Raw genomic sequence first — 14,757 nt, 5'->3', positions numbered from 1 at the left:
TCAGTTTCTGATCATACCATCTGTCGCTTTTTGAGCGAAAGTGGGCTCCATGGAAGAAGACCCAGGAGGACTCCACTTTTGAAAGAAAAACATAAAAACCCAGACTGGAATTTGCTAAAATGCATATTGAAAGCCACAATCCTTCTGGGAGAATGTCCTTTGGACAGATGAGTCAAAACTGGAGCTTTTTGGCAAGTCAAATCAGCTCTATGTTCACAGACGAAAAAATGAAGCTTTCAAAGAAAAGAACACCATACCTACAGTGAAACATGGAGGAGGCTCGGTTATGTTTTGGGGCTGCTTTGCTGCACCTGACACAGGGTGCCTTGAATCTGTGCAGAGCACAATGAAATCTCAAGACTATCAAGGCATTCTGGAGCGAAACGTACTGCCCAGTGTCAGAAAGCTCTGTCTCAGTCGCAGGTCATGGGTCCTCCAACAGGATAATGACCCAAAACACACAGCTAAAAGCGCCCAAGAATGGATAAGAACAAAACATTGGACTATTCTGAAGTGGCCTTCTATGAGTCCTGATCTGAATCCTATCGAACATCTATGGAAAGAGCCGAAACTTGCAGTCTGGAGAAGGCACCCATCAAACCTGAGACAGCTGGAGCAGTTTGCTCAGGAAGAGTGGGCCAAACTACCTGTTAACAGGTGCAGAAGTCTCATTGAGAGCTACAGAAAACGTTTGATTGCAGTGATTGCCTCTAAAGGTTGTGCAACAAAATATTAGGTTAGCGGTCCCATCATTTTTGTCCATGCCATTTTCATTTGTTTTCTTATTTACAATATTATTTTGAATAAAAAATCAAAAGCAAAGTCTGATTTCTATTAAATATGGAATAAACAATGGTGGATGCCAATTACTTTTGTCAGTTTCAAGTTATTTCAGAGAAAATTGTGCATTCTTCGTTTTTTGTGGAGGGGTACCAACAAATTTGAGCACGTCTATATATATATATATATATATATATATATATATATATATATATATATATATATATATATATATATATATATATATATATATATATATATATGTCACAGGACACTCTGGGTTTAATTCAAGCAGTAGCCAACTACGCCACCTAGTGACTAAATATATGGGGCACTAGGGCCCTAGCAACACTAAAAGCAACACAGGTTCGTAAATATGACCAGTTGGAACTCAGAACAGACCGACCATGACAAGAAAGGCAAACAGTTGTACAATTTCACAATAAACAATGTTTATTTATCCTTATAAAATCATTAAAATATGATAATACAATTTCTATAGTACCAAGGGTTACCAAGAGTAAATAAAAAACAAGGCACACACTAATTTACTAGTGCACAAAGTATCAAAAGAAAATAATAAAAGCACCCACTACTTTGCTAGGGTGCAAAAGTATACAAAAGAAATAAATTTCAGGCCACCAAGTCACAATAGCCACCACTGGATCCTCATCAACCGCTCCAGGAACAGGTGCAACCAGTGCCCCCCCTCCCCCCTCCCCCCTCCCCCCTCCCCCCTCCCCCCCCAGGAGACAGAAAAAGCAACAGCACTGAGTGACTCACAATTATGCAGTATACAGAACACCCCAACAGAAATTAAAATATACTTCTTTATAGTTAACTATACCAATCCATATATTTAAGAGCACAACCTATAGCCACAGTTAATTTAAAATGCAGCACCTGAAAATACCACTCTCTATCATGGATATTTATATCATAGAACAGGTGCAAAAACCATAAATTACAAGTTGCAGACAAATACCAAATATTGTGTTTATCTCCTTTTAAAAACACAGGTATCACTCTAGCAGAGAGAATATAAAGGTGCACTAGGGTCCCTAAACAGCAAGCGGGTCATAAACCCTATTAGGCAATGTACTAATCATTAAAAGTTGTCCGGCTACTTCCCTTTTAAAACTGCACTCTTTTGGTCCTGATTCCACTCTCCAGTACAGCCTGCTTGTTCTACTAATGCATTTAGTACTGATGGTTCCTCTTGGATCCCGGTCTCTGTTCTCCACGTCTCTGCTCTCTCGGTGACTCCGGTAGTTCTCTTATGGCGCACTCCCTGTGGCTCCTGCAGCTCTCCTCTGCCGTCTCTCTGGCTCTCTGGCTCTCTGGCTATCTGGCTCTGGCTCTGGCTCTGGCTCTCTGCTGTGGCAGGCTCTCTGGCTCTCTGCTGTGGCACACGCCCTGTCTCTCACAGTTCTGTACGTTGTCTCTGTGTCTCCGCTCTTTTATATCCATCAAACTCCTCCCTTAACTGTCCAGAGCGAATCAATTGGCAAGACCTATTAACTGTATTTGTACAAACTACATTTCCCAGCATCATTGCGGAAACCTCCCACAGGAAGTGACATCACTCTCTCTCAGCTCCTTCCCAGCCTAGATGCCGTTTCATACCAAGACACAAGGTAAGACCAAATTTAATATAATGAAAAACGTGTACATACTGTCATAATAATAAAAATACAGTACATACATTTCACTCAAAGTAAAGCAAAATCGAACTTAAAATACCAAACCAATAACATTTTATAAAACGTGCTCAAAACAACTCTCAAATAACTCGTGCAGTCTTACTGTGTGTACCTCTGGCAGCTGCAAAACGATTAACAACATTCAATCATATCGTGAAAGTCTCCCAAACATTGATATATTAAGAGATGTTGTTATTCACAATAAGATGGTTCCTAAACTTTCATTTCCTTTAATATAAAACTAATACAGTAATCCTATGAGGTGCTTTAAAATACCTATAGTAAAAGTGCTAAACAAAAGAATAAATTGTAGAAATTAAGTCACACTGTGACATATCAGGCAGATTTGTCTTTGTGAAGGACGCATGAATCAAGCCAAGTACAAGGTTGTCCTGGAAGAAAACTTGCTTCCTTCTGTTCTGACAATGTTCCCCAACTCTGAGGATTGGTTTTTCCAGCAGGACAATGCTCCATGCCACACAGCCAGGTCAATCAAGGTGTGGATGGAGGACCACCAGATCAAGACCCTGTCATGGCCAGCCCAATCTCCAGACCTGAACCCCATTGAAAACCTCTGGAATGTGATCAAGAGGAAGATGGATGGTCACAAGCCATCAAAGAAAGCCGAGCTGCTTGAATTTTTGCGCCTGGAGTGGCATAAAGTCACCCAACATCAATGTGAAAGACTGGTGGAGAGCATGCCAAAACGCATGAAAGCTGTGCTTGAAAATCAGGGTTATTCCACCAAATATTGATTTCTGAACTCTTCCTAAGTTAAAACATTAGTATTGTGTTGTTTAAAAATGAATATGAACTTATTTTCTTTGCATTATTTGAGGTCTGACAACACTGCATCTTTTTTGGTATTTTGACCAGTTGTCATTTTCTGCAAATAAATGCTCTAAATGGCAATATTTTTATTTGGAATTTGGGAGAAATGTTGTCAGTAGTTTATAGAATAAAACAACAATGTTAATTTTACCCAAACACATACCTATAAATAGTAAAACCAGAGAAACTGATAATTTTGCAGTGGTCTCTTAATTTTTTCCAGAGCTGTATATATAATTACAAATTTCACATATTTTATAACATTACCGTAGACTACTTTTTGTCATCCAGGCTTTACTGTGAAACTGACTGAAACTGAAACTGACTGTACTGGACTGGAGAATAAAAGCACTGGCGTTTAATTATGAAAACACAAGTGTAAACAAACAAGTACAAAAGATTAGCCTGTTGTCAGACATGTCATGGTAATACAAAATGCATTAATATATTGGTATTGCGTCTCGTCTGGGAAGGGTGACACACAGGTGCGTTAAGAGAATTTCAGCGGGACATTTTTTTTTTATTTCAGGGGAACATTGGCGAAATGGCGCAGCCTAGCGCGAACACTGAATGTGTAATGCACTGGAAGTAAATAAACGGGTTACAGTGCCAAATAATAAACACATGTATCTTTCCCACAATGTACAAACACGGTCACCAGTCCTGGGTGCGTGCTGTAGTGCTCGTGGTAGGTTTTGCTGTTCTGGGTTTTGTGCTGGCCCTCGGTGACAGCTCCAGAACGTGATAGCTATCTAATTACAAACAAACACTCATGGTACTTTTATACTGGATCTCTCACGGGTCCTTACAATTAAAAAAATTAAAACAAACAAAGGAACAGATTGTGATTCCCCATCCCCTTTAATGCTGTCACACATGACCCCTTGGTAAACTTGTGCAACCGCCTCTCCAGTCTGCGGCTGCCACATTGTTTCCTTTCTGGGTCAATGCGTTCTTGCAATGGAGTCTCGCCTTCATCCAGACTGGCCGAATTCCCGACCCAGGGAAATTACTGTCTGACCAGCCCGTCCAAAGAACTCTGTTCTCGCTGCTTAGCACCCTCACAGGTCGAGAGGGAGATTTACAACCAAGAATCATTGTATTTCTGTCACATATCCCACTGCTCAGAGAAATGCTTAGATTTTCCTCTTCTTCCCCACCTCTGACTCCACCATCTCCTCCCGTATCTCTACCTGTCTGTCTGCTATTTCCTCTGGATGCACTCGCATCACCTCAAACTCAACCTCTCTAAATCTGACCTCCTTTTCTTTCCCTCCTCCTCCCCCTCCTCTGATCTCTCTATCTCTGTTCCTCTGGAATCTACAACACTCTCTCCCTCTTCCTCAGCTAAGAACCTTGGAGTCACCCTGGACCCCTGCCTCTCTTATTCCCAGCACATCTCCACTCTGGCACGCACTTGCCGATTCTTCCTGAGCAACATCCGTAGAATCCGACCCTTCCTCACCAACTATGCTACCCAGCTCCTGGTCCAGGCCCTGGTACTCTCCCGTCTAGACTACTGCAACTCCTGGCTGGCCTCCCTACGTCCGCCACCCGTCCGCTCCAGCTCATCCAGAACTCTGCTGCCCGCCTGGTGTTGCTCGCTTCGCCCATGCTACTCCACTACTCCGCTCGCTCCAGTTCAAGACTCTTGTACTAGTCTACAGATGCCTTGACCAGACTGCACCCAGCTACCTCCAGACCCTCATCTCTCCCTACACCCCCACTCGACCTCTCCGCTCCGCCTGCACTAGAAGACTAGCTCTACCTCCGCTACGCTCCCCTGCCTCCAGAGCCTGCTCCTTCTCCACCCTTGCTCCGCAGTGGTGGAATGACCTTCCTACAGATGTCAGGACTGCCTAGTCCCTGACCACATTCCGGCGCCTCCTTAAGACTCACCTCTTCAAACAGCACCTGTAGAACTCCTCTGTTTGTATCCTGGGACACTATCACCCTTCATGTAAATGTGCTTTATTTTGCTCTTATCTGCCCCCTATTTTACTGCATTTAATCCTGTACTTCAGAATACTGTAATCTGCAAGTGTTTAACCTGTAGTACTTTGTATTTAATCATATCCTGATGTAATTATCACTATTTAATCATATCCTGATGTAACTATCACTATTATCTGCTGTATTATTGAATTGTGGTTTGTCACACTTGTACTTTGCTTGAACAAAAGTTATTGTATTTCTTGCTCTTATTGTATTACTTGTATTGTAACACTTGAAATGTATTTGCTTACGATTGCCCTGGATAAGGGCGTCTGCTAAGAAATAAATAATAATAATAATAACCGAAGGAACACTCGGCTGAATCTATCATTCCCATTATCCTCCCTCCCGGGAAAAAGAATCCGCATTTTGGTGGCCTTTCACCGCACGACATACCATGTGGTACATGAAGGGCTGCAATACCAGATACCACCAAGTTATCCAGGTATTGCTATCCTTCATTGTGCTTAACCACTTGAGTGGGGCGTGGTCTGTGACAAAGTCAAATGAATGTCTCAGCAGGTAATATCGTAAGGAGTGAGTAGACCGTTTAATGGCCAAACACTCCTTTTTGACTACGGAGTAGTTGCACTCCCGAGGTAGCATATTTTTTACTGAGATAAAGTATCGGGTGTTCTACTCCATCTACCTTTTGGGACAAGACAGCACCCAAACTCACGTCCAAAGCATCGGTGTGAAAGATGAATATCTTGGTGAAATCCGGTGTGATAAGGGTGGGGACCTGGCACAGTTTACGCTTATTAGTATCAAACACCCCCTGTGTGGCAGAGCAGGGCTCTGCCCTTGGAAATACTGGCAGGGATGGAGTTAAATTATCCTCCCTGCCCAGGTTGATTGCGTCAGGTGGGAGCAATCAACCAATTAATTATTTAATTAGTCACCAGCCTCCTGGCATAAAAGGAGGCCTCAGCTTCCCAGTGAGAGAGTTCTAGAAGGAGAGGAAGTAAGAGTGTTTTTTCTGTGTGTGCTGTTTTTGTTCATTTTTGCAAACCAGTGAAGGCAATGCCCAGCCAGGAAGACTTATTTTTGTAAGTTTTGTTTTGGTTTTATTGTCTGAGTGTTTGAAACCTTTTTGTTTGGCCCTTGTGCTGGTTTATTTTGCATTTTTGAGTATTAAAAGTTTTATTTTTGAACTTTTCACACTGTCTCTGAGTCTCAACCTCTGTCATCCTGTCACACCCTGACAATCAGCTGACTACTTGATTAAATTTGGAGCACTCTTTTTGGTGAGGTCGACTAACGGGTTAACCACTGTGGCATACTCAGGGATAAATCGGCGGTAATAACCGGCTAATCCCAATGTGTAAAGCACGGGGATAACGAAACAGGGCACAGTCCCGAACAAAAATGAACACACGGTCACCAGTCCTGGGTGAGTGCAGTCGTGCTGGTGCTTAGTGCAAACACAAGTATTTTTTGTGACGGTAGTGCAGTGGTGTTCCGGATTGTGCTGACCCTCGGCGACAGCTCGGGAGATGTGTTCTAACTGTCTGGTGATGAAAAAAACACAAACAATTACAACACAGACAAACACAACACAAAAACACGTAACACGTCTCTATTTATTATTGAGAGCTCCTCTCTAAGTCCTTCTCTCTCTCGAGCTTTACCGTTGTTGTTATTCACAATAAGATGGTTCCTAAACTTTCATTTCCTTTAATATATCTTGATGTAAGTAACTAGTTTGTTTCAATTATATATATGTGTCACAGGGTGACTTAATGTCTACAATTTATTCTTTTGTTTAGCACTTTTACTATAGGTATTTTAAAGCACCTCATAGGATTACTGTATGAGAGGTACTCGCTATTTAGCGCCCTCACAGGTCAGAAGGAGATTTACAGCCAGATCTCATTATATTTCTGTCACAGTACAATATGTAAAACCTATTGAGAACTGTATTTAAACAGGATTTCATCATGGATCCAATATATAATCGTGTGTGTGCGTTGGTACATTCTCATGCCCTGTGCAGCAGTGTCTCATGAACTGCTATCTCCCAATACTAAATGATCCCTGATGCATTATTTTGTTTCGTGATCTAGTTTCCCAATCGTTTTCCCTGACATTGCTGCTAAACTGTTAAAAGGTACAATAGTAATTTAAACACTATATTAAATTGTATTTTAGGTTTCATACAGATATTCAATATTACAAAATACAACGTCCTTATTGTGTCGATGAATTAGCAAGAAATGGTTAATTTGCGGCACTAGTCTTTAAATAAAGCTAGTTTAAAACGGGTCTAAAATACATCACAGGATGGATCTTGCTAAACCAATTAATTGTTTGGGAAGTTGGAATAGGGGTTAATTTAGGCCAATTTAATGGTTTATCAGGGGTTGAACCAGACCTGAATTTAATACCAAAATGATGTAAGTAACTAGTTTGTTTCAATTCACCCTTGGGTTCCCACTTCTCTTATCTATCAATAAGGCGTGACGTAGTCGAGTTTTATTCTGTTTAAATAACACATGCATTATTTATGAAAATAACCGGGAGCTGCAGTTCTGTGAACAGGTCCTTTACATAGTGCTGCAGCTGCAGTCCCACGACAGTCCCAGTTAAGAGGCGGGTTAACCGGTAAATTTTATATTCAATCCAGATCTGGATGCTAAACGTGCTAAACATTAAAAGCTTAAAAGCTGACCCTGTGTCCAAATCTGTAACAAAATCCTGAGTCCAGGTTAAAGTATCAGTTGAACTTCTTTTCAGTGCCTGTGATAATTAGCATTTCTTGAAACCAGGTGTTTTTCTGAGTTTATTTAAACCCTGACATTGAATGGTGTAGATCAAGGGTCTCCAACTGGTTTTTGTATCAACTGAGCTCAAAGTTACTTCATTGAACCAATTATTGGCTTAATTAGTCAAGGTTAACAAGTGTGCCAGATCTTTAGCCATTGATGATGTAAAGACACCCAATAAACCTGCAGGATAGAGGCTCTCCAGGAGCAGGGTTGGAGATCCCTGGTGCAGATTGATCTGGTGTAGATTGATGTTCATTGAACTGTTCGAGACTGCACTTTTTAATAACTTATATATTTATATTCTATCCATTTGAAAAGCAACACAAAATGAAAACAATAAAGCAGGAACATTATGTAGTTATATGTGCCTGTAACAGGGAGATCTGTGCTGACTCTTCTGGTGTATTCATAGTGCTGCAGGAATAGGGCAGCAGCTGTTCAATATCCATCTGTTGGTCATTGCAATGACATGGAGAGGTGGTGTAACGTCTCGCTCTTAGCACAAAACTAATCCCAACGGCAGGATTACCTCCCTGTATCAAATATACCCAAATTATTAACAAGGGGAAGGGCGAAGCGACAGTGCATCAAGGACGCGAGATCCCCCAATAAATACACTATAGAAACACGGGATAACCTTAAACATTTATTGGCTAAAATAATTGAAACTGTTCAACAAAACAAGATGGAAAAGAAGTTCCGAGCAAAAAAAACAAAACATAAACAAGCCAGCAAAATATCCATTGCGAGAACAAAGTAACAAAATAAAACAAAAAAACAAAACAGTCCCGCAACAAAAATAAAAAAACAACAATCTCACCAAACTCCTGGGTACCCGCTTGCTTGAAGATCCTCTCGGAGGACGATGACCAGTAATCCACAAAAACTATGAACATGCACTTGAAAAGCCAACACCGTCAGCAACGTGGTGCATTACAAGCCGGCTCCAGGCTTTAGCGATCGTGGGCAGCAAAGGTGAACAACACCAGCTAATGCAGCCTGAAACTGGAACAAAGCACTTGCTGATAAAAAAAAAATCAACTTCCAACAAGTTGAACGACAGTCGAAGGTAAACAGGATCGCTCTACCATGGCAAACCACCCCGGGAAAAAGAACGCCGCGGACTTTTCAAAAACAAGGAATAGAGTCCCTAAACAGGAACTAAGGAGACGACAGGAACTCAAAAGGCAGGTAAGCAGCTCCACCCTATGGCGTAACAAAGGTACTATTTATACTTGTCTGAAACAATCTTTCCATTAACAACGCTGCCGCTTCCAGCGAATAAGAACCTCGAAATGTATTTGAAACCTGGCCAGGCTTCCGTGCTGCCCAATTAAGGCGCAACACATGGTACATTTATTGTACCATGTAGAACCAAACATTCAATTTAAGTGGCAGTGCCACAGTGGGAGAGAGGGTGTGTGGGCTTTCCCACTCTCTGAGTGGCTGAGAGGTGGGTCTCGGGGGAAAGCTGGCCCTATAAAATAATATTCTGCTGTTCCCTCAGCTCTGCCCTTCTGAGATGTGCTGAGCATGTGGAAGTTCTGGTCCAGGACCGACCAGAGAAAGAAAAACCTGGGAAAGAAATCCCAAAAGAAAAAAAAAAAGTAGTGGTAATGGGGAAACCTTGGGCAGACCCCAGAAGTGTTTCTACAGCAGGCTGAGGGAGCAGTGAGTGTAGGACGGAGACCCACAGCACCTTTTATTTGTAGTTTGATTACTGTGTTTTATTTTCCTTTTTTCTTTCGCCTGTTGTATTTTTTCTTTTGAGCACCTGTGAGTGCGCCCGCACTTGATCTTTGTACCCCCGTGGGTATTGCTGTGGTTCGGTCTACCATCGTTGGTAGACAGACTACACTCAACAGCGCCCTCTGCAGACTAAAACGTGGAATCAGCCACCATCAATAAAACTGGGCACCTGTGCGGTGTTTCAAATTCACCTTTCTGTCTCCCCTGTGTCAGTGAATTACCTGTTCACTGAGTATTATTATTTATTTATTTATTTATTTATTTATTTATTTATTTCTTAGCAGACACCCTTATCCAGGGCAACTTACAATTGTTACAAAATATCACATTACAGATAAGAGCAGATCTAAATACAATAAAGTTAGTATTAAAAGGTACCAATTCAAATAAGAACAAATACAGTAAATAATTGCTTTTGAGAGCGATTTCGAATAACAGCAGTTAACCGTACAGTAAAAAAGATTTGCTTATAACAGTAAATTCCATTAAGAGCAAGTAGTCAGTGCAATAAATGGATAAGAACGATTAAAATCAGAGCAATTACAAATCCGTGAATACGGGAGTTAAATCAAGTATAGATATAGGAAATAGTTAGAATTGAGAGCAGTAGCAGAATACAGCAAACCAAACCTGGAGCTTAACTTCACCGAGACTTGTTATGCATTCAATGTGTTTTGTTTTTGTTTTGTTTGTTTGTTTAACAAAGACACTCAGTCAACTTCCCTCTTCCTTTCTGAACCCACAGACCCACAATCACATGTTTTAATCAGCTACAAATCAAAGTGAACTGCCCGTCTGCAGTACTATATGCATTACAATTCATTATTATAGAGTTTTAAAATGAACATTACAAAGTTTAGGTTGCTTAAACCCAGCAGATTTCTAACCTGTACTTTGAAAGCAGGAGCTGGAAACAGGAGGGTGTCAGTGCAGTCCGTGTGTGCAGAGTCGAGTAAAATGTGAAACGAAACTGTCAGCTTTATACTGTTACACAAACGAGGGGTGCGGCAGAGGAAGATAACCGTGGTATTTGGGCGTGGAAATTTACTCAGGCTACACCAGATTGAGAACTTCATCTTCTAAGAAATCACGTGGATAAATGGAAGTGCCCCTAACAGTATAGAGATATTATTAAACATTAGGCGAAACACAAATGGTTTGCGAAGAATTATTGCAGTATTGTTATACAAACTATATGACTACATGCAGTGAGTAACACATTGGATCTGTGAGTGGTCATAGAAAATAGAAGTAACTAAACAGTGACCAGCCAGCCCATAGAGCCGTCAATGAAACACTAACAATAAAACACAGTTACAGTAAAATACAGCTACAGTAAAATATAACATTCATATATACAAAATCCTCTTAATGTTCTGGAATCTGAACACGTGGTAAAGCAGAGTGTCCTGTGAGTGGAGAGAGTGCTCTGTTCCAAACATCTTAGTGTTTATATTATAAATAAAAATAAAATAGAAGTTTAAATTCATTATTTTCCTCAATCTCTGATTCCAGTGCAACATACAGGAGCAGACTACTTCTAAATGAGATTTGGCATCAGCAAGCAGCCACATTGCTCTCCCTAAGACAATATGCAGGGTGGTTATTATTAACTGCAACCAGGCCCTAGACTGATACCTACAGTAGTACTAACATTAGTTGTATTTTGCAAGCTTCTGTTAACCAGACAGTTTTTCACGCTTCTGTTTATGTCTCGAAATATGTGTTGTAAACTTCTACAACTACACGTCATTTGCTTGTGCTTGTAAGTCTTCTCGCTGATGACCCACGTTGCAGTCAGACAGGAGGGATCACTGGCTTCTTAGTAATAATAGTCAATCTGAAATGCAAAGTGCTGGATCACAGTTTTAGTGGGGCATGCAGAGTTTTAATTGTGTTGTTTGCAAAAAGTATATACAGCCCAAACTTTCACTACCTTCTGCTTCACTACAGATAAACAATTTCCTATAATATTCATTGTCCATTTACTTGCTCTCAGTTTGTCTTCTGGCTTGCAACCTATGTTTTGACATCTCTTTATATTTTCTTATTTTCTAAATACCGTATGTGTAAACCACACAGTCTAAGAACAGTCATACCCTTAGCAGCCTCGCGCCCTATAGGGTCACTGTGATTTCAGATTTCCTATTCATAACAGACTATGGAAGATAGTTTATTTGTCTTTTTAAGTCTCTGATTAGTTCTTGGTGCCCTGGTGTCCACAGGGAGTGTCATATACAGAATACATCAATCTATTAACTGTGTTGTTACTACCCAGACTGAGACTTCCCAATGCAGTGTATCAACATGTTCTGATCATATAATAGGTTCAATTTGAAATGTAAAGTTAATTTCCCTTCTGAAGTGTAACAAAGGATAATTGCAAACTGAATGCACCGGCTGTTAAAATAGCTAATTGAATAAACCTGTGAAAGGATTGGGGCACGGGTTCAATAAAAGCTCACAGCTGTATGAACAAAACAGCTTTTATTTTTGAGTGGGATCGTGTAACAGGGCGACAAGCCCTGTACGTATTATTTTTTTTTGTTTTGTTTTCTTTATATATATATATATATATATATATATATATATATATATATATATATATATACATATATTGTAATAAAGAGCGGTGTCGCCTTTAAGAAATGGCGACGCCATTTGAAAGATTACACAACCCAAGAACCTTAGCACTAATGGCAAGGCGGGGTTTCTGGGTATAAAAGGAAATGGAGCGGGACAGCAGGTGGTGATCGTGGGGAACACCGCCGCATGGTTCTGCTGAATAATACCCAGATAGTTAAAATGTGTTACGAGGAATTAGAAAAGGTAAAGTGAACGGTTTTGTTCTTTTGAATCATAAAGCTGTATTGTGTCTACCGCTAGCATTTTTCCTCTTGGTGAGGTAGTCTTTTGTTTTGATTAAGTTTTTCCTCTTGGTGAGGTATTCTTTGTTTTGGGGAAGTTTAATTTTATGATGATGAACTGTGAGCAAAAAGAAACTGCTGCGCGGTAGTTTAAAAACAGTTCCGCAGTTTCCGGGGCGGTTCAGGACTATTGTGGCTGATGTGTATATTAGACCCGGGACACAGAGGGGAACATTGCGCACTATTGCACTGCAGTAGCAGAGGCAGTAATACAGGGAACTGAGACAACAGACTGGTTTGCAGGACAGGGTTTATTGTGGAAAATACACAACAACAGTTTATGTGTGTGGTGCAAACCATTGGGATCTGGCACGTGAACTCTGTGACGCTCTTGGATTTCGGGGTCACCCGGGACATTAGCTGCAGGGGTCCGTCCCCACAGCTTGGATACAACTCTTTTATAATCCGTGAGCACGTCTTCAGCAGGTGCTTGGGTCCCGGGAGTGGTTTTCTTGGAGCTCTTCTGAAGAGGGCCCTCTCCACACTTAATGGTGTTTACTTGTGTTGCAGCAATACCCCAGCAAAGGGAGGCTGCAGCGTTCTTACCTGTGTTACAGAGACACTCCAGCAGAGGGTGTCTTCATTGTCCTTACCTGTGTTGCAGAGATACTCCAGCAGAGGGTGTCGTCGTTGTCCTTACCTGGGTTGCAGAGAATACTTCAGCAGAAGGTATCTTCTTGGCTTTTACCTGTGTTGCAGCAGTACCCCAGCAGAGGGAGCTGCGCCACTCTTTTCTGTGGTACCAAGGAATTCCAGCAGGGAGAGACTGTTCCATACGTACGAGTGGTGCAGAACCGTTCCAGCCGGGAAGGGCCTCATCTAATTATCGGGAATACAAAGCCACCACCGCAGGGAGGGCCTGCAGTGAACATACAAGCTTTTCGGGACTCACGCAGGCCTCGGCCTTCTGGATACTGTATTCTGGAATAGTTAGAGAGGGGCGAAAAAGTGAGCCAGTTAGTGACCCGTACAGGGCAACAATCTATACAACACAAGTATTGACGTGTGTGAATATTGTAAATAAAAATTACTTGTCTGAACGTTCCTCGTGTCTGTGCCAGTCGGTGGAAAAATAGTAGGGTAGCATGCAGGGCTACTCTACTGGTTTGTTACTATATAATTTCTAGTGAGTTGTTGGTCCCAAACTTAAATGAAGGTCTTTAATAAGGATGATAGCAGTAGACCATGTAGTTAAGGTATTAGCACTGGCCTGGTGCAATCTTGCTGTCGACCTCTCCATAAGTGAGATATCTAAGAGGAAGTGTAACCATGCGCAGTTATAGACTATACCAGGTTCCAACCAGCCCTTCAAAATAACCTTCTTTGCTGTCGTCAGCCCCGCAAGAAAGAGTCGACTTGTCTGTAAATTAAGCACAATTTGAGAATCATCTCACAGGAGCAGACCTGGACACAGAGGCACCTCTATATTAATAAGTTTAGAGGGAACTGTAACTACAAACTTCCAGACACTTTGGATACGTGGACATTCCCAAAACATATGGAGGTAAGTGCCGACTGCCCCTAGGGTGCACCCATGGCACAGATTATCAGTAGAGATATTAATTTGAAATCGACAATATGGGGTAGCATAAAATATGTGTACAAATTTAAAATTAATCAACTGGTGTGCTAAGTTTTTAGAAGATGTAAATATATTTTCCCAAATTCTATCCCAGACAGGGCTAACACCCAGCTTGTTGAGTTCCCTATCCCAAACAGAAGTTACAGCAAGATAACTGATATTGTGAGTTACAAAGTTATTCCACAAAAAAAAATATTGCACATAGAATTAATTTCTTCCAAATATTTGTGAGGGAGAGTGGCAATGTGCTCCGCCCCTGTGTATGTGTGTGTGTTATATGGTTTATGTTGTGTGTGTTAATGTTGGTGTATAGAGATTGGTACACAGGATATAAACGGGTCTGTGTTTCACATGTGATTTAAATTGTATAATTGTATTTAGGCACGAGGATGGCACAAATCACTTCACGGGCATTTAAAGTA

The 14,757-nt window shown here is 41.2% G+C and overlaps 1 protein-coding gene across 2 annotated transcripts in view; it reads right to left on the bottom strand.

Annotated features, from left to right (window-relative positions):
- The window catches only part of LOC117395522 (uncharacterized transmembrane protein DDB_G0289901-like), a 40,883-nt gene extending 30,111 nt beyond the window's left edge, over positions 1–10,772 (bottom strand). For both annotated transcript variants that reach the window (XM_059005765.1, XM_059005766.1), the window contains exon 1: positions 10,714–10,772. The gene's annotated coding sequence lies outside the window, so the exon portion shown is untranslated. The remainder of the gene's footprint in view (positions 1–10,713) is intronic.
- Positions 10,773–14,757: the final 3,985 nt, after the last annotated feature.

Source organism: Acipenser ruthenus, chromosome 32 (genome assembly GCF_902713425.1).
Source record: "Acipenser ruthenus chromosome 32, fAciRut3.2 maternal haplotype, whole genome shotgun sequence".
Lineage (NCBI taxonomy): Eukaryota > Metazoa > Chordata > Actinopteri > Acipenseriformes > Acipenseridae > Acipenser > Acipenser ruthenus.
The sequence above is the reverse complement of the archived record's forward strand: the minus strand, read 5'-3'. Positions and strand labels throughout refer to the sequence as shown.